At 48.5% G+C, this 26,351-nt stretch overlaps 1 pseudogene; it reads right to left on the minus strand.

Moving 5' to 3' along the window:
* Positions 1 to 216: 216 nt before the first annotated feature.
* The window catches only part of LOC132434775 (cleavage and polyadenylation specificity factor subunit 5 pseudogene), a 28,232-nt pseudogene continuing 2,097 nt past the window's right edge, over positions 217 to 26,351 (minus strand).

The raw sequence follows: 26,351 nt of genomic DNA on the forward strand, positions 1-26,351 counted from the left end.
ACAGCAAAGTGAATCAGTTATACATATACATATATCTACTCTTCTTTAGACTCTTTTCCCATATAGGTTATTACAGAGTATTGAGAAGAGTTCCCTAAGGAGCCCACCTGCCACAACTAAGACCTGGCGCAAACAAACAAACAAACAAATAAATATATAAGTTCCCTGTGCTATACAGTAGGTCCTTATTAGTTATCTTTTTTTGTTTTGGCTGCTTTGGGTCTTCCTTGTGGTGTGCAGGCTTCTCATTGTGGTGGCTTGTCTTGTTGCGGAGCACGGGCTCTAGGTGCGTGAGTTTCAGTAGTTGTGGCGCACGGGCTCAGTAGTTGTGGCGCACGGGCTTAGTTGCTCCGCAGCATGTGGGATCTTCCCGGACCAGGGATCAAACCCGTGTCCCCTGCATTGGCAGCCAGATTCTTAACCACTGCACCACCAGGGAAACCCAGTTATCTATTTTATATACAATAATGTGTATATGTCAATCTCAATCTCCCAGTTTATCCCTCCCCACCAAGACGGCTTCTCTTACTTCTCTGCTGCGCAGGAATTCAGTTGTGTATAAAATTGAACCTGCTCAAAAGCTGGGGGAGACTAGATATGATGGGTCCATATCTGGGTGTATCGTTGTACAGTTCAAACAGTGGTGCAGCTACCAGCTCGTAATTTTTAAGGACTGCAAACAAGGCTTTCTCTTGAAGTTGAACCAAAAACAACTTCTTATGTTCCTTAGGTTTTGTAATATGTGCAGGAATATATGGATACTGAGAAGGTTCAAAATTTGGTCTCCACCAGTTACCATTGCAGTCATCAATGTCCCAGTCTTGCAGGACTCCATCTTGACGACCCAATAGCTCTGTCATTAAGCATTTTTGTCCGTCGACTTCATCTTCTCCTATGTTAAGCTACCACCAGGTAATTTGAAGAAAGTTGTTCCCAGCTGTAGCAGCAACACATGGGGTAGCCGGTGCTCAGGAACAGTCAAAACCCCTTCTACAGTCCTCCTCCTGCCAATTTTATCAAGTTCCTCACTCATGCGCTGAAATCTGGCTGCAACAGAGCTGTACTTCTTTTTTTAATTATTATTATTTTATTTTATAAATAATATCTGGGCGTTTATTAACCAATGGAGTTATTGCACAACAAACTACCTCACATCTTTCAGGAAGCAAAACCACTACCTTTGAAAAATAAAGACGTCACCCACTGAATTTGAACACAATTAAAATGTGCTTTAAATATTTCTTTGGGGGAGGGGACACAACATTTCCAGTCAATTAAGAGAAGCATCGTAGAGTCCAAGTCGTTTATTTTCTTTACACCCATCATGCCATGAATTCATAGGGAATGGGCTCCAACAGTTCAGACTCCTTTCCATTGGTTCTCACGACGTGTGCTTCTCTGGGTGGAGCAGGCTGGCGCTTCAGTTGAACACAAGTACCCTTCTATCTGGCTTCCTTCTTTTTCTTATCATTTTCCTTCACACATTTCAGGAAGCAATCTCGGCTCTTAGAGTGCTTAATATACTTGCTAGGCACATTAATTCTCTTGGCAAGAGTCTTGCCCTTGTTCGTCTGTGGCACCACGGACATGCTGGCGAGCTCGGGCACTGGAGGCAAGGGGAAAGGGAGAGGCAGGGAGATGTTCCCTGTGCCGGCAGAGGTTATCTGCATTCCACGGAACAGCCGCCGCCCTTCACTAACAGGAGAGTGCAAGAGCTGGTTAATACTTTCTAATTTAATTGAATCAGAGAGTGAATCAGTCTTTTGAGATCTGATGAAAATAACATTGTGGGATCTTTGTTCATAAACGCTCCCTATGAGATTCACTGTTGTTCTATTTCTGCCCCAAAGTTAAGCTTCTTGGTTGCAGAGTTTAGTCAATAGAGTAACGTCTTGATCTGAATATTGCAGAAAGTAATGTGTCAGATATCCCATGGAGGGAATTCCCTGCAAGTCCAATGGTTAGGACTCCCGCTTGCACTGCCCAGGGCACAGGTTCAATCCCTGGTCGGGGAACTAAGATCTCACAAGCCACGTGGGGCAGCCAAATTAAAAAAAAAAAAAAAATTCATGGAGAGTAGCATTGTGAATTTCTCTTTGTAGTTCTGTCCATTTTCATTGATATACAGTATTTTGACTATTTAGTTAGGTTCACACAAGTTTGTATTTGCTTTATTTTCCTGGCGTAATAAACCTTTTATCGTAATGGAGTGATCCTCTTTATCTGTAGTAATGCTTTTTGCATTAAATTCTATTTTGCCTGATAATAACATGGCTACATCTGCTTTCTTTCCCTTAGTTTGTCTAAATACAAGTGTATCCTTTTGCATTCCTCTACTTTAGATCTTTCTGAAAATTAAACCTTTAGATATTTCTTGTCAGCAGTATAACGATTTCTATAATCCATTCTGACAATCTGTTTTTTGTTTGTTTTTTGGCCGAGTGGCTTGTGGGAACTTAGTTGCCTGACCAGGGATCGAACCCGGTCCCTGCAGTGAGAGCACTGAGTCCTAACCACTGGACCGCCAAGGAGTTCCCTCTTGTCCTTTTTAAATTAATGTTTTTAGTTATTTGTATTTTATATACTCTTTTACAATTTATATGGTAATCAGCGCTCTCTTTGGATTATTTTGTCCATCTTATTTTATGCTTTCTTTTCTATTTTTATTCCTCTCTGGCTTTTTTTGGATCAATTAAATATTCTTTCTACTTACTTTCTTAATTTTTACAAGTATGGGACATATTTTCAGCTTAATAATTTTTACCCTGATATTTTGACATTCATATTTAACTTACTCATCTACAATGAATAGCTTTACGGTCCTTCAAACCACACAAGGATATTTGAATATATGAACCTCACTTCCTCTCTCTCTTCTGTGTTCATCTTGCTCTTTTAAGCCCAGCGGACAGTATTATTGTTTTACACTGTCAATGTTCTTCATTCTTTCCGGCATCTCCGATCTTTTTTCTGGATTGCTTTCCTCCTGTCCAAAGTACATTCTTTAGAATCTCCTGAAGTTCTGTTGGGGGCACACCCTCTGTAGTCCTTCCTCGGTGTCCTGGGGGGACTGGTTCTAGGAGCCCCTGGGGATGTTCAAGCCCCTTATATAAAATGGTGTCGTATGAGGAATACAGTCGACTCCCCTATGGGCAGACTTAACTGCCGATCGAAGTACTTGTGCACAAACGATGGAGAAAGAGAATACACAGTAAGAGGAGCCCTTAGGTTGTTAAATAACCAGAGACTTTCCTGCTTATTATAACTCATGACCTGACTGCCTGAAAGATTACTCACGCCCAAAAATAAGCAAGAAGCTGTCTCCAGGAAGAAAAGTGAAAATATTCTTTAGAGGAAATTGGGCAGCTCTGAAGCATCTGCCTGTGTCTGCTGGACTCACATTAATGCCTCAGGGCAGGTTAAATGTGGAGGCACAGGCTGAGTCTCAGGCTGAGGGTCAAGGACTCCTGGAATGCTGGCGGTGGTGGGAGGAGAGCTTAAGGGCCAACAGGTGGGGAGACAGGAAAAGGCTGGAGGTCCCAGCTTCATTTTAGGCTGGAAGGAACAGGTTTCCTGTTTAGAAAGGCTGGGGAGGAAGTTTTACATGATAAATGCAAATATCTACAGGATGTGATCAGGCCCCAGGGCAGGAGAGAAAGCTGCGTCTTGGGAGATAGACTAAAAGACCTGCAGAATTCACCCCTTTCATTGTTGTTGTTACGGTCTCTTGCCCAGTCCATCCTGAGGGAGGAGAAGGGGTACCAGAAGTGAACACAAATTCGTAGAGTTTGTGTTCCAAAAGCGTTGCATGTGAATGCAATTCCTTGTAAACACTTTTGGTTGTTCTACCCCTGCTCGTGACACTGCATGATTTTTTTTTTTTTAACCTAACCCTGATGTGCTCTCAGGGACCCTAATTCCACCCCAAGCCCTCTTTGACCAGAACCAGAAGGTGGGAGATTTATGCCTTGGGGCAAGGCTGCAAATGGCTCTGATAAGGATGCAGAAGAGCAATTTGCCAGATCACTGACCCATACTGCATCCCTGATATGCTGTTCCTCTGCCTGAGGAAGACACCTGGGTACCTCTTCTGCGAGGCAGCTGTGAACACTGGGGCTGTTCTTTGGCTGCCTTTGCGGTTGTCCACCGTCTTCTGCTAGGATACATCTGGTTTGTGCTTGAAGTGGATGTGATTAAAGAGGGGTCTGAGAGGCACCTTCACCTCTACATTCCTTCATCGTTATGGGTGGCACAACTCCCCTCCCCCCCAGGATGTGGGATTATTTGTGAGTTATGATTTTGGTCAGGGGAAGCAGGTTCAGAGGTTTCCACTTGACCTTGCGCACTGCCATAGCTCTTCTCCACAGGCTAAGGACCATGTAGGGGTTCTTCTAGCTGTCAAGCATGTCCATTGCAATTCTGTATTTGTGGATTGGGGAAATGACCATCAGGTGGCTCCATGGACATGGTAGACTCACTAAGGAGGCCTGGTCCAGGACTCCGTTATTACCTGGCCCCTGGAATGATGATGCTTCAAGCCTCGGGATTTTTTTTTTTTTTTTTTTTTTTTTTTTTGGCAGCAACTCGAGGCTTGTGGGATCTTAGTTCCCCAACCAGGGATTGAACCTGGGCCCACGGCAGTGAAAGCGCCAAGTCCTAATGATTGGACCGCCAGGGAACTCCTAAACCTCAGGATTTCTTTCTTTCTTTCTTTTATAGTTTAGTGTTTTATTTTGAGATTTTTTTTAAGTACAAAAAAACCAGAATAAGGGGCTTCCCTGGTGGCGCAGTGGTTGAGAGTCTGCCTGCCGATGCAGGGGACACGGGTTCGTGCCCCAGTCCGGGAAGATCCCACATGCCACGGAGCAGCCGGGCATGGTGAGCCATGGCCGCTGAGCCTGCGTGTCCGGAGCCTGGGCTCCGCAACGGGAGAGGCCACAACAGTGAGGCACGCGTACCACAAAAAAAAAAAAAAAAAAAAAAAAGAAAGAACGAGCCCATTTTCAGATTAGGCAGTTTATTACTCACACAGAGAGTGAAAGTGAAAAGTCAGAGGTGCCAGATCCTTGTGGCCCTTGTGCAGGGCGACACCAAGACAAAAGGGGTCCAGCGTGGCACCATGGATGACGCCCAGGCTGTGACGCAGCTAAACAGCTTAGAGCTGGCAGCCACGCTCTAAGTGGGAGGAGGGGTGGCAGGCCGAATTCCGAGGTGGCCCCCCAAGAGTCCACCCCCTGCTGTACATGCCTTCCCTGTGTAACTCCCTCCCCCTGAGTGTGGGTGCCGTCTCTCCTGGCGAAAGTGCTAAGGGCGGAGGTAGGCAATTCCACACCCAGAGGGTGTCTGTGTTGACTGACCTTTATTCCCCACCACCGCTGGCCTGTGACACTGACCAGACAGGTAAGGTAAGTGCAGAAGCTGTAGGAATCACTAGCCCTGCATCTTTCAGATCTTTATGGAACTAATTTCTGCAATGTCCTCCGGGGCACGGAATTGTTTCTAGGTTATTATCTTGGCTGTAGGAGGCCCTTTCCAGGACTCCGACTGGCCATTCCTACCATAATAGACATTATTCCTCTGGTAAGGGAAGCAAGACTGGCCAAATAGCCACAAGGTGTGTCTGGGATCCCACTTGACCCTCTGTGAGATGGACTCTGGCCAAGACTTATCTTCCTCCTGACCGCCCTAAGCCTCTCTGTCCAAAGAATCCTAGTACTCCAGGGATTAGGCTCAGATAAGCACCATTATCTACAAATGTGGCTTTCAGTAAAATGAGCACAGACTGAGATGAAAGAATCCAATTCCAGATCCTCTCATTTGCTAGGTGTGTACCAGGCAAGATCCTTAAGCTTCCTGAGCCTGTGTGCTCATCGGTAAATGAAAGCCAAAAATATTCTTCTGATAGTTTCTTGTTTGTGCTGCTGTGATAAAATTACGTACCAAGTGCTTTCCACACTGCCTAGAATATAGCCTAACGACCATCAATACCACTCGCTTCTTCTTCTGGAAAGTGTAAAGAGGAACAGAAATGTATATTACGTTTATTTGTATTTTAACAACCCACATTGTCAGTTTTTAATTATTCCTCATTTATTTCCAACTTTTGTTGTTTTTTAATAACATAGAATTTAGGGGTAGGAATTCAGGACTAGGTCACCCATCAAGTTGAAGGAATATTCTTACATGACAAATTGGTTAGATTAAGTCCCCAAGAATCAAATGAATTGATCCTTATTTTCAAATAATTGAGCTATAAGATTTATCTTTTACTTCTATGTTTATGATTCAAAATTTTTATAGATTATACTCCATTTAAAGTCGATTTATCTTTTACTCGCTAATATATAATCTCTATCCCTAGCCTAGGATTTAATTTGGAAAAGATTTTTTTTTCACTGCATAGCTCTAGAATATGTGTGCTTCTGACCATAGCTGTTAGGAATGTGAATTGGTAAAGCATTTCTGTAGAGCAGATGTTATGGCTATTTAAAACAGATTTCAGTGGGAATTCCCTGGTGGTCCAGTGGTTAGGATTCCGAGCTCTCACTGCTGAGGAACTGGGTTCAGTCCCTGGTCGGGTAATAAGATCCCACAAGCCCTGTGTTGCGACCAAAAAACAAAACAAAACAACAACAACAAAAACCCCACAGATTTCGGGACTGCAACCTTAGAGTATATGACCCAGTGGGACCGGGGGAGGGGGCTGCAGAATTTCGGGACTGCAACCTTAGAGTATATGACCCAGTGGGACCGGGGGAGGGGGCTGAAGAATTTGCATTTCTGACAAGTTCCCAGACGATGCTGGTCCTGAAGCTGCTGGTCCGTAGACCACACTTTGAGAACTACTGATGTAGAGAATTCTGGTAACATTTACTTAAAGCCAGAAAAATATTCATAAACTGTGACCCAGGATAAACGAAGATGAGTAGCCCCCAGCCCATCACCTGCTTTGGAGGCTCTCCAGCTGACCCCCCAGGACCTGCTACAGCCCCACCTGGTCATGCAGGGCACATCCCCCGGCACTGAGGAGTGTGGTGAAGGCATGACCCACCCAGGGCAGCCCCAGGTTCTCAGGGTGTGGCCGGGGCAGCAGAGGGGAAGGGCAGTCAGGACCACATCCCAGCTCTCTGACCCTGCTTACGTTTTTTCTATTGCACTTATCAACATATATCATAGATTTGACTGGTTTATCGCATTTGTTGCCCGATCCCCTCACCTCTCATCAGAATGCAAGTTCCCTAGAGCAAGAATTTTTGTATATTTTGGGCAACAACAGTGTTTGGATCATAGCAGGTACTCAGTAAATATTGACTGACTATACCCATATGTCTGTATGTTCATAGTACTATTTCTATAAGGGCACAAGAAAATGGCAGCAGGCTTTCTGTGGGCAAGGGACATGGGGAAAGGACTGGGAGTGAGCACAACTTTCTACTGACTCTGTTCAGTCCTTTGAATTTTTCCTACCAACTGTTAAAAACAAGATGACATGCCCAAGATGGAGTTGCTCATGCTAAACCCCACGTCACCAAACTGAAACTTATTTATACTTTTGGCTCTCCCTGAAATGGAATCTTAGCCCAGCCAATCAGGAATTGCCTGACCAGCACTAGGGAGGTCAGCTGCCTGGTCGACCTCTGCCTGCTGACCCCTAAAGGGAAGTAACATTGCAATAACCAATCTGCTTTTTTTGCCCGATATAACTTCTTGTTCCTGCTCCTCTGTGCCTATACAAGTTTTTCATTTTGTACAGCTACTGGGGGCTCCTTTCTATCTGCCAGATTGGGTGCGGCCTGATTAGAATCGATTTTTGCTCAAATAAATTCTTAAAAATTGTAATATGCCTCAGTTTACTTTTTAACACCACATGTCACCTAGCTTAAAAAAAAGTTAGATCCCTATTATTGATTAGGAAGAACAAGCTGTAAGAGAAATAGGCATAATAGGAAAAAACTTAAGGAACACACACACACACACACACACACACACACACACACACACACACACACACTTAAGTATGGTTTGGTTAGTTAACACCTGAGACAGGCTTGAAGAAAAGTTCAGTGTTCACCGATCATACTCTTAAGTGGCCTGGACCTGAGGCCCTACCCCAGGCCCTCTCCGAGGCTCACTCCAGGGGGTCCCACAGGTCCTTTCCAGCCCTTTCTCCAGGCCCATGTTATTTGCAAGTGTCAAGTAACAACAGTTAATAATTAATGAGGGAAAGAGAAGCCGGCCTGGGGCTGCTTCGGGAAAAAGAGAAAATCTCTAAGTCCAAGGAACTATAGGCCAGATGAGAATCCCGGTGTCCAAAAGGGACACAGAAGGAAACATTTAAAGAGAGAGAGAAAGGGGAGAAGCTGTGAACGAGATCCGACGTGATTTGTAAGCATCTCCGCTGGGAACCGGGAGCTGGGTTGAGGGATTAGAAGAGAGAAGCCTCCAGGATCCCGAAGGAAGAAGGCCAGGTTGGATCTCCAGTAGAAGCAGCTTGGAACTGGGAGAACCAGGTAGAAGGACCTACTAGAGACAGGAATTTCACAAAGAGGGACAATAAACTGGAAATGTTCTCCCAACAAAGCCAGGAGCGGTTTCTACCTTGGGTAACTGCTGAGCTAGTTATTTATTCCATTAATATTTATTGGGCACATCATTGGGTCAGACCCTATGTCAGAAAAATCATTCTCATTAAATGCAGAAGACTTAAGTGACCTGAGACTGTCTTACTGGAGACTTTTAGGAGGCACTGATACTCTCCCCAGCCTTCCTTGGAAGGTGGCAGAAAAGCGGAAGACCTTTCCCACCTCCCAGATGCGGGGACCCCAGGAGAGGGGCGCCTCCTTCCCTTGGGAAGCAGCTTCTGTGCTTGCCCAGCAGAGGGCAGCCGGAGCCTGGGCACCAGGATCCCAGCCACCTGCTCAGGGAACCGGACAGATGGGTACCTATCCCTCACTGCCCACTGCAGTTTGGGCGTGATGCCCACTTGCTGACGGCGGTGGCAGCCCTAGAGAAACAGGATGCACCAGGAGGCTGTAAAAAAATGCTGTTTTGAATTCTCTCTAAGCTGTGTCGCTTCTGCATGGCGTATGCTCAGCCCTGGCGCCCTGCCACGATCCCCCTCTCTAGCATACTGGGGCGAAGGATCATTTCCGTCTCATCCCAGGGCAGCCTGCTTGCCCCGTTTCTACTCACTATTCAAAAATCTGTTTTTTCCAGGGCATAGAATCCTAGAGCCCCAGAGCTGGAAAAAAAAAACTCGGGGGGCTGCTTTGTCCAGGAGTTGCCATTTCAAATAACTTCAGAGGCAGGCGGTGAGCCTCAATTTGTGATGCTGATTTAGGGCGAGACGGTGGGGAATTACAGCGGCGATGGTGAACCGGAAGCCTAGCCTTGTGCAAAAGCACCTCCGTTCACTTGTTTTTCTAATTGGGAAAAAATAAAACATGGCCTTGGGCTGAGCTGGGGTCCTGACTGCCAGGTCTGCCCCTTCATCTTACAGTGAGAAACTAAGGGGCGCAGAACGGGGGGGAACTACTTGCCCAGGATAGGGCCCGACTCCCTTTCTCACCCCAATCCCGTCTCTTTCGTGTTGTTTGTCCCTTGGAGGCACAGGGTCAATATCAAGCTACAGTAGTTGGGGATGACTTGGGCTTCCAGCTCGCCCTGCCCCGCAGCTGCTGATTACTCTTGGATTGCTTCATTTCCTTCCCTGGCCACCGATCCCGTTTGGAGCAAGCAGCCTCGCCCGGAATACAGGGCACTCCTTTTCCTCGCGGTGAGTCACAGCCTCGGAGCTGACTTGCAGACAGCCTGACTCTGAGTAAGGATCCTCTCCTCCTACTGCTTTTTCCAATGAATACCGCCAGCTGTGGCGTTCGCTTCCTCTGGCCATCTCCCTCTGGCTGTGCACTTTTATTTACTCCGGTTTTACTCCTTGACGTGAGGTCCTACGGAGAAGTAGCCAGGGACTTTTCAACCTTGATTCCTCAGATCTTACCGAGAAATAAGGATAAGAAGCATAAAGTGCTGTTTTCCCATCAAGAGCTAAGGTCCCAGGGATGCTGCACTTGCTTGGTGTGGTTTTGCAAGCAAACCACTGAGGGTGGTTTTCTAAAAATCCAATCTTATATTTTTTTATTCAGGCAGCCTGGCATTGCTACCCTCTCAGGAGGCCGCGGTGGGCTCGGTGGGGATGCTTCATTAGGGCACAAAACTTTCGCTTCAGCCTCCGAGTAGCAGGAGCTCCCAAGTAGCAGGAATGGGGGCTGTGGCTCCATTATCAGTCATAGAGATACCTTTGGGACCTGGGCAAGGATTTACGCCAGCTCATTCTCACCATGACTAATCCCTTGAGAATTAGCACCAACTAACCCCATTGTCATGGAGCTCCTGCTTGCAACACCTCCCAAACTGAAGTGCAAAGATGACTAGGGTCCTGAGAATCTGGTCTCAAAAGAACATGGTCTTAAGAATATCATTTGAGTGGAGGAAATAACCTCCACTCAGATAACTTTCAATAACCTATTTATTCAAGGAAAAAGGACCAGAAAAAGGAACAAACAAACAAAAAAACCCTAATGAGATTAGTTACCTGCACGGCATAGTGGGAACAGGATTGAAAGAATAAAGGATATGAGGGGAATGACACTTCTCTGAAACAGCTTTTTTTTTTTTTTTTTTTTTTGCGGTACACGGGCCTCTCACTGTTGTGGCCTCTCCCGTTGCGGAGCACAGGCTCCAGACGCGCAGGCTCAGCGGCCATGGCTCACGGGCCCAGCCGCTCCGCGGCATGTGGGATCTTCCCGGACCGGGGCACGAACCCGCGTCCCCTGCATCGGCAGGCGGACTCTCAACCACTGCGCCACCAGGGAAGCCCTGAAACAGCTTTTTGTTCTGACTCGCCTTTGGAACCATTGTAACATTTAAAATTTCAAAAATAAATAAAAATAGGGGCTTCCCTGGTGGCGCAGTGGTTGAGAGTCTGCCTGCCGATGCAGGGGACGCGGGTTCGTGCCCCGGTCCGGGAAGATCCCACATGCCGCGGAGCGGCTGGGCCCGTGAGCCATGGCCGCTGAGCCTGCGCGTCTGGAGCCTGTGCTCCGCAACGGGAGAGGCCACAACAGTGAGAGGCCCGTGTACCGCAAAAAAAAAAAAAACAAAAACAAAAATCAAAAAAACAAACCTGAAGAATCCTTGAACCAGGGACAAACGCAACATCTGGTCCTCAAGCTGCTGCCTGCCCTCCCCCAACCCCGCCTCGGCCCCTGCCCCATGTCATCCCCTTTTTGAAACAATAGGAATAATCCCACATCTCCCACAGGGGAACATCCTCAGCTGGCCGCTTCTCAGAATCTTTCCATTCCTGCCTGGCACCGTTGCCCCTGTGTCCTTCCCCAGCACCTGCTGAGAAGCCCCTGGCCCCGGGTGGCCACACCAACCCCTGCAGCTCTGTATTCACACCCCAACGCCCAGTTGGAAGCACTGGGACCCTGGGCAAGGCGGTGGCTTGGCAGGCGCTGGGCACGCCCCTCTGTCAGTGTGGTTTTTCACATCCTGTCCTAGTGGTGTGTTTGTCTTTTCACCCCCGGATCCGGAGCTTAAGCGCAGGAACCAAGTCTTGCTTTTTTCTCTCCCCTAGAACAAGATACAGTTCTGGAGAGCATTTGTTTAATAGTTGATGGATGTTTTCCCTTAAAGCAACGTTTCTTAAACTTAAAACCACAACCTCAGTAAGAAATATTTTTTACATTATGATCCAATTTACACACTCATCCACACATGTATATAATTGAAATAAGAGTTTCAAGAAATAATACTTACTATGTTAGATGCGCTTTGAGATTTTCTCTTTTATTTCATTTTATTCCTAAATGCTTTGTTGGGACTTGGTAGGTGGAAAGCCACTGTTCGAAAGCATGAAAGGAGAAGAGCTTCCCTTCCAGCCAGGATCAGATTAGGATTAAAGTGTAAACAAATGAGGGCCTCAGCCAGCTCTGATGTGCAGACAAAGGTCTTGGCCTCATTATCAAGCAGAGGCCCAGGTAGGGTTAGTGGATACATGCTGGACGTCACACTCCGGGCAGTACCTGGGCCTGGGCGTGCCCTTTGCAGCGTTCTCGTTCAGTCTTTTCTATCTTTCCTTCATTCCTTTCACAGGGCCACCTCCGCCTCACAAAGACTTCCTCTCACTTGGCTTGGGGCGTCACTTATATTTCGTGCATACCTCTCTGATTGATCTTATCACACTGGCCTGTGAGGCAATTCCTTTTCACATGGCTGGCTGCTCACCTGAGTGCCTGGAGGGCCCCTGGCCTGGGAAAGCCACCCAGCAGGACTGCCTTGTGTGAATGAGGAGAGATGAAGGACTGCTCTCAGGGGGTCCGCGGGTGTCACCTCTTCCTCACGGCTGCTGGGTCGGGAGTGGCCGAAGGCTCGGAGCTGCTGCAGGAAGGGCAGGCCGTGGCAGGAGCTGCCCAGGGGCAGTGACTGGAGTTCAACAGTGAATTTCCAAAACTCGGTTATCTCTTCACTTCGTCCAGAAACCTCACAACTTAAGAAATCAAGACGATAAACCTGGGCTTAGGGTGAACTTTGGTGCCGAGGCAGTCTCTGAGGACTGGGGTTCCTGGAGCCCTGATTACAGTGGCGGATGACCGCCAACTCGGGGCCTGGCACTGAGGGTCTGAATGTGACCCAGGTCACTCGCCGCGGGTAAAGCCAACCCCGGGGCCTTGGAGCTTCCTCTTCCCTTTTGCCGTGCCTCGCTCTGAGCAGATGATGTGTATAAAACTGCGTGGGAGGGCAGTCAGTGCTGTGTCTCTGTGGGACGCCGCCAGGAAGGAGCTGGATTCTTGGTCCAGAGGAAGGCGAAGTTACATTGTTGCATCTTGCTTGCACTACCCGGGAGTGCCACGTAAGGCGCCACGCGTGCATCCCGCGGATTGTAGGCATGGCAATATATTGTCACATGTACTGACACACACCAATCCAGGGCTGTTGTGTGGACCTTCTGGCCAGTATAAAGCCTGCCATATTCTGCTGCGTAGGGTCTTCCTTCCATCTTTCTTCAACCAAGCTGTGCTCCAATAAAGTGTGATACGAGAAGAATCTTGCGTGTGGCGGCTCGTTATTCTGCTGGTCGGAAGCGGCCCGCCGCATGTCTCCACCTTCCGTGCCAATGTACCAATATTCCGGGTAGGAAGTATTTTGGGGACGGTCAGGAATGACATAGATCGTGAAACACAAATAGTACATAAATCGCATTATGTCGGAAAATGTAAGTCACGGTTCTGCTGGTCCTGTGCTGGCGGTAATCACACATCTTCCACGCAGAAAGAAACGACGAACACAGAGCTCCACTCCATAGAGAGCTCGCCACCTCAGGAAGGAACCGGGGTGAGAACATCCTAGAACATTCCAGCTGGCTGCGCCTGTGTCTGGGCTTCACTTGCTTTGCGTCTTTGCTCTTCCAGTGCCTTTTAAGAGGACAGCATCGTGCCGTCTGCCAAGGGGTACAAAGTTCAGTTTTTTTTTTTTAATGAATTTCAGCAACAGGATAGATTAAAAACAGACACAGAACCAATGACTGTTCCTCTTAACTGTTTACCTAGCTCCGCCCTCTCGTTGTTGCCTTGTTTGTCACACAAAAAAGAGAACCTGGCCCTTGTTCCTCAGGAGCTCATGGTGTTCAAGACAGGTAAAGTGGCAAGGCCTCCAGGCGAGGAGCACAGAGGGGTCTCAGCCCTGTGGTTTCGGGAAGCGACTGACACCTTCTGAGCCCCAGTTTCTTCTCGGCCTTGGAATTAGGATGACTGTACTGCACCCAGGCCTGCTGGGAGGAGGGAAACGAGGGGACATAGGTGGCAGCAGCTGAGGTTTGGGAGAAGTCGGTAACTTTCTCAGGTGACATTGGAGCCTGTTGCCTTCTGAGTGCGGAAGGAAGGTGGTAGTGAAGAGGCAGACTGGGCCGACTGGATTTTTCCCGTGGTGAATCCGTGGAAAAGAGAGCTGCATGGACAGAGAAGGGCCCCGGCCAGCCAGAACCGTCTGGAGTGTGTCCTGGCATTGGTCGTGCGGCGAGCCTTCGTGAAAGTCATGGCCTAACAGATTAGTCTGGGCACCTGTGTAGCTCGGTTGGAAGCCGGGTGAGGCTGGGGGCTGGGGAGTAGGGGCGAGTGGCTGCACTGAGGGAGGAGAGAGTGAGGGGAGGGGCAGGTGTGAGAGAGTGGCCACGGGAGGACTCAAAACTGGGTTTCCCTGTGCTCTGTCAGCCCCCTCCCCCCTCCCGCCCCCAAGTCCGTGTCTTTGCCTTTCTCCTCCGGGTCCTTCTTTTTTTTTTTTTTTTAACTATTCATTTATTTATTTATTTGGCTGCACCGGGTCTTAGTTGTGGCATGCAGGATCTTTTAGTTGTGGCATGCGGGATCTAGTTCCCTGACCAGGGATCGAACCCAGACCCCTGTATTGCGAGCGCAGAGTCTTAACCACTGGACCACCAGGGAAGTCCCCGTCCGGGTCCTTCTGTCTCCCTGCCACCCCTACTCCCCACATCCACCCTGTGTGTCCTTCTACCACCCAGGTCAGTGCGTATGTGAGGCTCAGCCAGTGCTTCAGACGACGCAGCTGCTGCCCAGTGGGTGCTCCCTGGGTGCCGGGGGCCAGGCTGGCTCTGACTGGGTCATGAGCGGGAGGGGCATGCCACCCTTTCTTTAGTCTGTGAGTGAGAAAAGCGCCTGCTGGCTACACCTCACAGGAAGCTCAAGCCAAAGGGTAGCACCTGACATCAGGTGCGGCACAGCCAGCTGGGTGAGAAGGGGAGGTGATGCCTCTGGGCTGCTGAGGCCGGTGGCTCCTTCTACCCAGGGCCAAGGAAATCAGGTCACCCTGCCCCTCTTCCTTCTGCTAGATGCTGAGGCACCGACTGCTGCCTCTGGAGCATCGAAGAAATATTCATGGACTAGCCGGCCAGGGCAAGGTACCTGGGTGAGGGTCTCAAACTGGTGGCCCACAGGGCCATCCCCCCTGCAGATGGCCTTTGTTTGGCCCACACAGGCCCTCTCACTCTGTTACACATCTCCCTTGTCCCCTCTCTGCCTCCTGTATTTGCCTGCCTTGTCTCGCCACTGAGCTTATGAATTTAGCAACCCCACCCTAAGAAACACAAAGGTGCTCCAGGAGCTTCTGACATGGCTGGGAAAATAAGACCAACATACAGGCCAAGAGGACTGAGCATGCCAGACCCAGTGTGTGGGACAGCCATCCTACTTTTGGAGTTTAGACGAGAGATCTCCCATGGAGGTCATGATAGAGGAATGTACAGAGGTGAGTTGCACACTGAGCCTCGCTGGAAGAGGAATGTTGGGATGGAGACTAGGGAGGAATGTTCCAGGAAGGGGAAGGACCGGAGGGGACCGCCTGGAGAAGTTTCACCGGGCTGGGCTTCATTCCACACGCAGCAGGGGGCACCTCTGAGGTGTTTGCATAAGGGAGCAATGACGGTGGCACAGAACAGTTCAAGGAAGGTAGCAGGGGCGGGGACAGGGGTGGGAGCTGAAAAGAGGTACCAATCTGGGAGGAAGTTTGAAGGATGTAAAGACCGGGCAGTGTGCAAGCTGAAGGATCCAAGGACACTAAGCTTGAAGCTTCAGAGCATCACAGAGACAAAGCTCTTGAATCATGGAGGTGGGGAAGTCGTGAGAAGGCAGCTGCCTGGGGTGGGGTGAGAAGTTGAGAAATTTTGATTTCTCAATGTGTTACATTGAGAAATCAAAATGTAACAAATGTGTTACATTTGATGGATGAAAAAGGTAGCAGGCATTTAGAACCGTGGACCCAGAGATGGAGGTGGTGATTTAGGGCGGCAGTGGATTAGAGCAAGAATCCCAAGGGAGATGTGTAGGGGGGGAAGAAAAAGAAGAGAGAGGGAGAGGCACTGGGGAAGAAGACGGGCATGGAATCGGAGAGGGAGAGCAGAGAGGACAACCTTAAGAAAGAGGTCCACTGACATCATCAAGTTCAGAGGATTCAGGAAAAGCGGAGCAGAGCAAAGGCTGGGGTCTGGAGCCAGGGAGCGGCAGACATTTTGGCAGGTGTGGAGAAGACGGCCACATATGTCACAATCAGAGAGACAGCACCGGTGGAGAAGAGGCTCCTTATCTCAAGGAGCTCGTGGTAGATACAAGTGATGTCACCGATACCGACACCGGCTTGTGGTGAAGGAAGGTACAGCATTCATCTGCGGGGCGCCAAGCGGAGTACTGGCGACCTGTGCTCAAAAGACCTAAACTCCCCCCACCCCTTGGATTTCACGGAAGGATTTTGAAAGGCAACATTTGGGGTGAGAACTGCCAGGGGCATGACTTTCTTCTGATTGGCTGGTAGTGAGGTAACAGGGTGATGTTTCGGGAATCTTAATCATCAACCTTCAGGTTCTAACCAGTCTGGGGTCTACTGCCTGGGCTCAGCATGTAGTCACTGTCCTCCACCTGGGTGGCAGGGGGAGCGGGGGTGGCGGTGGAGGTCTTAGTTTTGGCAGAAGGTAGTGTCACATTGTGATGTATATCCCTTGAGGACTCTGGGATATAGGGCTAGGACTGGGATATAGAACGTGGACTCTGTTTTTTCGCTGAACTATTGTCATTACTTTTCTTAACTGCTTTTCCTTTGTTTTTGCATTCCCTCACTTCTCTGCTAAGTAACTCCTTGTTCCTGCTCTGGAACTCAGGGAAGTTCTAGGAGTCTAAAGCCTTTTTCTACAAACAAGAAATGGGGGACACGGAGGGGCTTTTGTATCTGGGAGAGCGCCGTAGGGTCCTGCTCGGTTGTGACAGTAAGAACAAAAGGAGAGTCCTGGAAGTTTGAAGGCAGAAGGAGATAATGGTGAGAAAAGTACTGAATCTGCTACGGAAAGATGATAAAATGAAGAAACGGCTCAGGCGCGGTGGAGGGGGTGGATGGAGACGCCAAGCTTGGATTTCACAACGGGCTGCATGCCCTCACCCCTCATCTCGGGCCCAGCCCTGGGTCCCCCCACTGTCTGTGCCCCTCACTCTTGGACTTGGGCAGCAGAGGGAAGTCGGCAGCTGGCCAGGTGAGGCACCTTGGGGGAAAGGCGGGGGTGTTCTTAGCTCAGCATTGGGACCCAGAGCACCAGCATCGATTCCTTTTCCCTCTGGCCCTGGATTCCACTCTCCTTTCTCTCTCAGGGGCCCCCATTAGAACTGGTAGTGATTGTCCAGAGGGTTGGAAACGTCCGTGAAGCCCTCTGATTGGCCCCCGTTTTAGGCTCCCCAGGCACAAGCAGACAGACAGGAAGTAAAAGTGGGTAACCACGAGGAAGGGGGGCGGGGCGAGGCCTGGGTTAATCATCACAGTTCTCGGCGGCAAGTTCTCAGTCAGCCTTTGCTGAGGTGGCGAGTGACGACAGATTTAAAGTTCTCTCGGTGGCAGAGTCTGTCTCTTCACGATCTGGTTACCCACCCACGCGGACCCCACAACGAGCACCAGGCCAGCAGGCCCTGTGGATATAGGAACATCAACAAGCAAGGAGGTGCCTTCGAGGATGACCTCACTGGAAAAGCAAACATACACCCCCGGGGCAGGGAAGGAGGTGCGTGTTCACAGCTGGGCTGGGGAGGCTGCTCTAGAGACGGCAAGGCAGGAAGGGAAGACGGATGGATGAAGGAGAGTGGTCTTGGTCTACACTGCGAGGCACAGTGTGAAGGGGAAGACAGATTTGTGCAGGAATGACAAGTAAAGAGCTGGAAGGAGAAAAAAAAAAAAAAAGCCTACTGCTGGGGATGAGGGTCCAAAGGTCTCATTCTGAAAGAAGTTCTGACTGTGGGTAAAATGTTACCTAACGGTACTGCACGCTACAGAGAAAGTGTTCTTGAACAGAAGAGTTGATTGATGCGGCCAACTTCATTATCTTCTTATTTTAAGAAACTGCCGCAGCCTCCCCAGCCGTCAGCAGCCACCGCCCTGATCAGTCAGCGGCCACAGCATCGAGGCAAGACCCTCCACCAGCAAAAGGATTATGACTTGCTGAAGGCTCCGATGATGGTTAGAATTTTTTAGCAATAAAGGTTTTTTTTGCAGTACGCGGGCCTCTCGCTGTTGTGGCCTCTCCCGTTGCGGAGCACAGGCTCCGGACGCGCAGGCTCAGCGGCCACGGCTCACCGGCCCAGCCGCTCCGCGGCATATGGGATCTTCCCGGACCGGGGCACGAACCCGCGTCCCCTGCATCGGCAGGCGGACCCTCAACCACTGCGCCACCAGGGAAGCCCTAAAGTATTTTTTAAATTAAAGTATGTACATTGTTTTTTAGACACAGTGCTATTGCACACTTAATGGACTACAGTATAGCGTAAACATGACTTCTATGTGCACTGGGAACCCCCTCCCCCCCAAAAAAGGTCTCATTCTGACAGAGAGTTCAGAGATGCTAAAGAGGGAGATTGATATTGATGAAGGAGACGTAGGTGGGCCATTAGGCCACTGACCACGTGTGACCCGAAGGAGATCTAAAACATCCTGAGCCTTGAAACTGGCATTTTCTCTTATAGGCTTACAGGTGGGCACCTAACTCGTAGTTTGGCAAATACCCTATAAATGAGGACATTCACATAGCCTATAACCCAGCTACTGCACCCGTGCTAGGACACACACGCACGGACACATACACCTTATGATGGACTATTATGCAGATTTTAAGGGAAAAGAATCGGGGAGCTCTATATGCAAAGGTATCTAAAAATGTTAAGAGAAAAGAATCAGGGAGCTCTATATGCAAAGTATCTAAAAATGTTAAGTGAAAACAACCAGTTGTATAACTGTGTGGTAGGATTTCACTTGATTAAAAAAAGAAACATGGTATGTATTTTATATTATAGAAAAACATAAATACTTTCTATGTGTCTATCACAGGAATTTTTTAAGAAACCACTTTGTTGAGGTACTATAGACATACAAAAATCTGTACCTATTTAATTGTATTAAATGATGTCATGAGTTCACAAGGAACTGTTAATAGCAGTTATTTGGGGGGTTAGATTAGAAAATTGGGGTTCTAAGTAGGGGCACTTTTAACTTGAAACTCTTCTGTATGGTGTATTTTTTTTAATTTAATTTTTTAAAATTAAAAAAATTTATTTTATATTGGAATATAGTTGATTAACAATGTTGTATTGGTACAGCAAAGTGATTCAGTTATACATATATGTGTATCTATTCTTTTTCAAGTTCTTTTCCCATTTAGGTTGTTACAGAATATTGAGTAGAGTTCCCCGTGCTATACAGTAGGTCCTTGTTGGTTATCTATTTTAAATATAGCAATGTGTATATGTCAATCCCAACCTCCCAAGCTATCCCTTCCCCTCATCCTTCCCCCCTTGGTAACCATAAGTTCAATCTCTAAGTCTGTGAGTCTGTTTCTGTTTTGTAAATAAGTTTATTTGTACCAGTTTTTTCTTTTTAGATTCCGCATATAAGTGAAATCATATGATATGTCTCTCTCTGTCTTACTTCTCTTAGTATGATAATCTCAGGTATCCATGTTGCTGTAAATGGCATTATTTCATTCTTTTTAGTGGCTGAGTAATATCCTATTGTATACCTGTACCACATCTTCTTCATCTAGTCATCTGTCATGGACATTTAAGCTGCTTCCATGTCTTGGCTGTTGTAAACAGTGCTGCAATGAACACTGGGGTGCATGTATCCTTTCGAACCATGGTTTTCTCTGGATATATGCCCAGGAGTAGGACTGCTGGATCATATGGTAGCTCTATTTTTAGTTTTATAAGGAACCTCCATACTGTTCTCCATAGTGGCTGCACCAATTTACACTCCCACCATGTATGGTGTAGTTTTTAACATCTGAACGTATTATTTAGCTTGATTGTTTTTTTAGTGACCACAGTTTGTGAACTAAATAGAATGCAAATTTGATAAATATGAATATGAATTCTTTTTTTTTGGCTGCGTTGGGTCTTCGTTGCTACGCGGGGGGCTTTCTCTGGTTGCGGTGAGCGGGGGCTACTCTTCGTTGTGGTGCGCAGGCTGCTCATTGCAGTGGCTTCTCTTGTTATGGAGCACGGGCTCTGGGCACGCGGGCTTCAGTAGTTGTGGCGCACAGGCTTCAGTAGTTGTGGTGCACAGGGTTACTTGCTCCGCGGCATGTGGGATCTTCCTGGACCAGGGATCGAAACCGTGTCCCCTGCATTGGCAGGTGGATTCTTAACCACTACGCCACCAGGGAAGTCCAAATATGAATTCTTATGGAGACAATGGAACAGAGGTCTCTCCTTTTGCTCTCTCTCCCTTATCTGGCCTCAAAGCCTCACCCCTGAAAGTTGCTCCTCTGGTTTACATTGGAGGCAACCCTGGGTGGTGGGAAGAACGCTGGGTTTTGAGTCATTCATCCAGGGCCTACCAGGGCATCCTGTACCAGCCAGCATTCCAGGCCCTGCTCCACCACTTACCGTGTGGCCATGGGCTCTCAGATTCTCATTTCCCTGTACAGTAGGGTAATAATACTTGTTCTGCCTACATTACACAGTTGTGAAGATGAAACAATGCTTTTGAAGGTACCTGGAGGGTAAGAGCCCTACACAAATATTCAAGGTTTTCAGAAATCATCGTCAGAGGCATTACCCAAGGTCACGGTGAAAAAGTTCAATTCCCTGCAGATGGCGGGTATGGAATAAATTAAATGGACAGTCCTGAAATGAATATATTTGGGGGTAACAGTAGGTTGCCTGCAGGAATAAAGTCACTTTTAGAAAAGAAAACTGGGAAGCAGGGACTTTCCTGGTGGTCCAATGGGTAAGACTCCGTGCTCCTGATGCAGGGGTCCCGGGTTCGATCCCTGGTCGGGGAACTAGATTCCGCATGCATGCTGCTACTGAGTGCACATGCTGCAACTAAAAGATCCTGCAGGCTGCAATGAAGATCCTGCGAGCCGCGACAAAGACCCAGTGCAGCCCTAATAAATAAATAAATAAATATTTTTTAAAAAAAAGAAAGAAAACTAGGAAGCATCTGTGCATAGTGGATGAGACCACCAACTCCAGAAGCATTTCATCTTAACAGATGGTAAGTGCAGTATATAGAAAATTGGGGGACACCCAAATCCAATTAGTATCCAAGTGTATCGAGTGCTCGCTAAATGCCAGGTATGCGCCAAGCGCTTTACTTATTTGATCCTTATAACAACCCTATTAGCTCCACTTTACAGAGGAGGAATGTGGGGCACAGGGAAGCGCGGTAATTTGCCTAAGGTCAGAGCAGGGAAATGGTAGAGCAGGATTCTCATTTCAGACAGTCAGCCTAGGTGCTGAACTACCCCGTAGCTAAAATGCTCGGAGTGCTTGCTCAGGAAGATCAGATTTAAGATAGAAAATAGCGGTGGCTTTTCAACATCCGCCGGAAAAAGAAGGTATTAACATATTGTTTCTAAACTGTCCAGATAACAAGAATCATTCTTCTTCTTGTAATTGCTTCTCAAACTGTAACGTGCCTCTGAGTCCCATGTGGACCTTGTTAAAAATGCAGATTCTACATAGAGAACAGACTTGTGGTTGCCGGGCGGGGTGGGAGGAGGGATTAATAGATGCAAACTATTATATATAGGATGGATAAACAACAGGGTCCTTCTGTATAGCACAAGGAACTATATTCAATAACTTGTGATAAACCATAATGGAAAAGAATATGAAAAATGTATGTGTATGTATAAATGAATCACTTTGCTGGTCAGCAGAAATCAACACAACGTTGTAAATCAACTATACTTCAGTAACAAATTTTTTTAAATGCAGATTCTGATTCTGCAGGTCTGGGGTGGGCCTGAGGTTCTGCCAGCTCCTTTGTTGCTGGTCTGCAGACCACACTTGGAGAAGCAAGGCTCTAGGTAGAGGGAAATTGGAAATGGATCTCTCCACTGAAAACGAAGAAACTGGGCTTTGTTAGAACCTCAGTCTCCCGTGAGGCAGTTCCCAACAGCTGAAGCCCCTCCGAGCCCCCAAACATCTGAATTTCTGGGCCTGCGGGGCCGGTCGCTCCCCTAACAGACAGCTTTCTCTTGCTGAGGGGATCAGATGCGCGAGGGACCCTGAGCCAGCTGGGGGACGCCCATGGAGAGCAGGGGGCAGCCTCCTGTGCTCTGGAGATGTCTGCTGAGAGAAGAACGATGAATCAGAGTGGCCTGGATGATGAGCTGTGTGGGCCGGAACAGGAGGGGGAGGTCTGAGGCGGGTGGAAGGTTGACTTTGCCTTCTCGGCTGTTGTGCTCAGGGCTGGTCCTCGCTGTGAAATTCTGGGTGTGAGGAGTTTGTGTTTTGTGAGGGCGAGGGCTGGTCAATCTTGTTGCTCTGCCGGATCCACGCTAGACTTCTGTTCAACGAGTGAAAGGATGAAGAGCTATGGAAGCAATGGAGCATCTGAGGCCATTACCCTCTACCCAGTCTGTGGGAGGGCCGTGAGGATGACTCACATCCTGCCGCCACTCACTTTCTCAGCCTAAAGGCATGTGTCCAGGGGCACGGTGACAGCCAGCTGACCCCTTGTCCCTTCTGCCACAGGAGTGTCATTACACACAGTTCCTGAGTTTCCAGCAAGTTGCCTTTCTTCCGTGCTTTCCTGGTAAGAGCTGAGAAAGTTGGGCCTTGGGGAAAATGGAGTCCTGGGTGAGGTCTCCGGAGAGGCCTTTCTGAAGAAGTGTCCAGGAAAAAAGGGCTTGATCGTTTTTTTAGTGACCACAGTTTGTGAACTAAATAGAATGACTGATAAATATGAATTCTTTTTTTTGTTGTTTCGTTTTGGTTCTTTTTTGGCTGCGTTGGGTCTTCGGTGCTGCCCCCTCTGTCTGGGTCCTATGCCACAACACGCCCAAGCGTGTGAACTCAAAACCAAAGGGAAGAGACCAGGGATGAGCAGTCGGAAGGAGGCACATAAAGTCTGGAGTGGGTGGACTAGTCCCCCACCCCTTGTGTTGGCAGAGGAACAGACTGACCCGTTTGTCTGGGCCAAACAAAACCCAGCTCTTTATGGCTGTGGAATGCTGGCCTGAGGCAGCTCTCCACATCAGAGCTTGTCTGTGTGGGTGCTTGAAAGCGCCCCTCCCCTACCTTCCCTCTCTCTCCGGAACAGTCCCTGGACCTCGTGGGGGCAGAGCCACGGATACTGGGTGGCCAGTCCTGTTTGACGGGGAGTGAGGAAATATTTGACGATGGAAGCCAGCCACATCCACAGCAGGTGGGAGTGTGGTGGTGGGATGGTGATGTGTGGTCCTTACTTGAATCATTATTTTGAACCTGTTTCTGTAGGCATTGACTACAGCCGGGTACAAGACAGGTTCCCTTTCTTTCTTTTCTCTCTTTTTTTTTTTGGCTGCACCAAGCAGCTTGCATGAGATCTCAGTTTCCTGATCAGGGATTGCACCCAGGCCACAGCAGCGAAAGCCCAGAATCCGAGCAACTAGGCCACCAGTTGGTGGCCTAGAACTCTTGACTTCTCAAGAAAGTAAACTCCCCCACATTTCCTTTCTTGAGAAGTCTGAAAGAGAACAGAGTTTTCAGCAACTCTAAGACATGGTCAGGCCATTGCATCAACTTACTTTTTAGGAAGAATATGTGCTTTGACTTCCTGCCTCTTCTTACTCTGCAGAAAGGGAGGGCAATCTTTTTTTTTTTTTTTTTTTTTTTTTTTTGTGGTACGCGGGCCTCTCACTGTTGTGGCCTCTCCCATTGCAGAGCACAGGCTCCGGATGCGCAGGCTCAGCGGCCATGGCTCACGGGCCCAGCCATTCTGCGGCATGTGGGATCTTCCCGGACCGGGGCACGAACCCGTGTCCCCTGCATCGGCAGGCAGACTCTCAACCACTGTGCCACCAGGGAAGCCCGGGAGGGCAATCTTGAAGTCAGGTCTCCTAGAAATGCCCTTTTCTATTCTGACAGGGTTGGAAGAGGCTTAAAGTACAGGCTGTAAAAGCAACAGAGTTAACAAAAATAAAGAGGAAAGAAGGGGGAAGTAAACGGGTTAAGTGCAAAGAAGAGTTACCACCTAAGGGCATCCTATTTGCCTCTGCCCTTACTGACAGGGAAAAAGCACTTACAGACTCGAAGTTTGTGGGGTTCTTCACTGGTTTAACTGTTGCTTCATTCTCTGTGCCTCAGTTTCTTCGTCTGTAAAATGAGGTAAAAGTACGTTAAGAGAGGTTTATTAGAGCATCACGTGAGCATTAGCATGTAGAGCATCTGAAACTGCCTGGCACAGAGTAAACGTGGTAGATATTACCACTACTTCATTCGTGACTGCAGTCGAGTGGAGGGGAGTGGTGGGTAGAGAAGAGGTGGTTTTCCTTTACTCAAAGGCTCCCATCTTCTTCTCCCTGAATGTTCCTCTCCCCTCTCCCATCCAAGTCCTAATGGATGGCCTCTGAAACTTCCTTGGATCCCAGTCTGGCTCCACAGTGTTCCCATTCCCCACTGCAGTCCCCCCTCCTCCAAGCAGACCCTTTCCAGGAGGTTTCCTTCCTGCTCAGTGAATGGTGACCTCAGATGCATTTCTCTGACTGCAAGCGTCTCTGAGCTCAGAAGGTGCAGAAGTGGTACTGCCTCTTCCTTTTGTCCATGCTTCTGCAGGTCTGGAGGGGCTGGTGGGTCAGCCTTCCCAGCTCTCTACAATTTAACTCCACCCATGGAGTCAGTGAGAGATGGAAGCATCTCCAAGAAAACTGCAAACCCATAGTGCCCAGGTTGCTGTTCAGCGGCACATGGCAGGCTGTCTTGTTCAATTCTTTTTTATTTTTTTGGCTGCACCGCATGGCTTGTGGGATCTTAGCTCCCCGACCAGGGACCGAACCTGGGCCCTCGGCAGTGAGAGCACAGAATCCTAACTACTGGACTGCCAGGGAATTCCCTGTTCAATTCTCTTTGAGGTGAGGGTGGGTAAGGGACCCTGAAGCTCCTGGGCTCTGTGGCAGGGACTCACCAAAGATCCTGGGGGCAGTTAGGGTCTGAGCCAGGCCAGGCCTCTCACTCCTAGGCCAGCAAGCCCACTCATGTGCCCTGAAGCACAAACTATACCCCAACCCACCACGCCAGGGCCCCGGCAGAGGGCCCCAGTTTCTCGTGGCCCCCCCATTCTTTATCAGCAATGGGAGAAGTCTGAAAGAGCTTGGCCTGGATGGCAACTCTGCCATGTGACACACAGTTCCTTTTAAACATGAGCTCTGCACAGTAGGCCTTCAGCTAGATACTGAACTCAGTAAGAGTGCCGAGATCACACCAGCCACGGAGTAGACATCCTCTCAAAGGACTTTACGTACATTGATTGAGTCCTCACAACAGCCCTAGGAAGTAGCAACTCTTAACCTCTCCCCTTTACAGATGAGGAAGCTGAGGCATAGAAGGTACTTGCCCATGGTCATGTGACTAGTGAGTAGCAGAGCAGGCAGTTCGGCTTTATTGTCCATACGTTAAACCACTAGACCAACTGGCTTCGCTAGGGTCCGAGATTCTAACAGAGAACGCCTTGATTCTAAGAGAGAAACATTATCATTGAGATCTCTGCCCTCTTTCCTGTGTTCAGCCGTAAGGTCAGAACCAGCGCCATTTGTGTGTGAATTGGTGGTCCTCATTTTTTCCATCGTTTTCCATTTCCAAGGCACTGTAACTTCTCTCCATAGGCAGAGCCCTAGCTCTTCTCCCTAATGGGAGGATAAGGCGTCCCAACCATGGTAAGTCTAGGTCTCTAAGGGCTGTATCCCACAGATCCTCTCTCCCCAGGTGAGGCAGCCAGGACCCCACCCCACCCCACACGGCCTTCAACCCCCCCACGTCCCTTTACAGCCTGGTTCACTCTGAGTGTCGTCCTAAGGAGGAAGGGTAGAACCCTTCTAGAGCCTGAAGATGTTCACAGAATTCATTTGTGTCACAAGGGGCATCTCCTGAATCTCTGCCCTGGCACTCTCCTCAACCCACCCCAGGAGGCCTGGAATGTGCTCTTGCCTTGATAGATATGCCCCACGGCTGCCCCACGGCCTTCAATAGACATTGTCCAGCAAGTGTTTGCCCACTTAAAGAGCTAGTACCACAGGCCAGCAAAAGTAGACAGAAAGGACAGAAAGCAAAAAACACATACTGGGAAAAGTTCCAGGCAATTGCCTTAATAACTGCTTTGAAAATTATCATTTTCAGTGGCAGAACACTAAGGACCTTTAACAGACCAGTCCTTTATTTTTTTTTCATAACCTTGAAATGAAGTAAAGGTGGAAGGAGGAGTACAATTTAAGGTGTCAGAATTACATCAGATTTGCACCCCAGGGTCAGTGCTCCTGGACACGCACTTTC

This window comes from Delphinus delphis, chromosome 12 (assembly GCF_949987515.2).
Source record: "Delphinus delphis chromosome 12, mDelDel1.2, whole genome shotgun sequence".
NCBI classification, from domain to species: domain Eukaryota; kingdom Metazoa; phylum Chordata; class Mammalia; order Artiodactyla; family Delphinidae; genus Delphinus; species Delphinus delphis.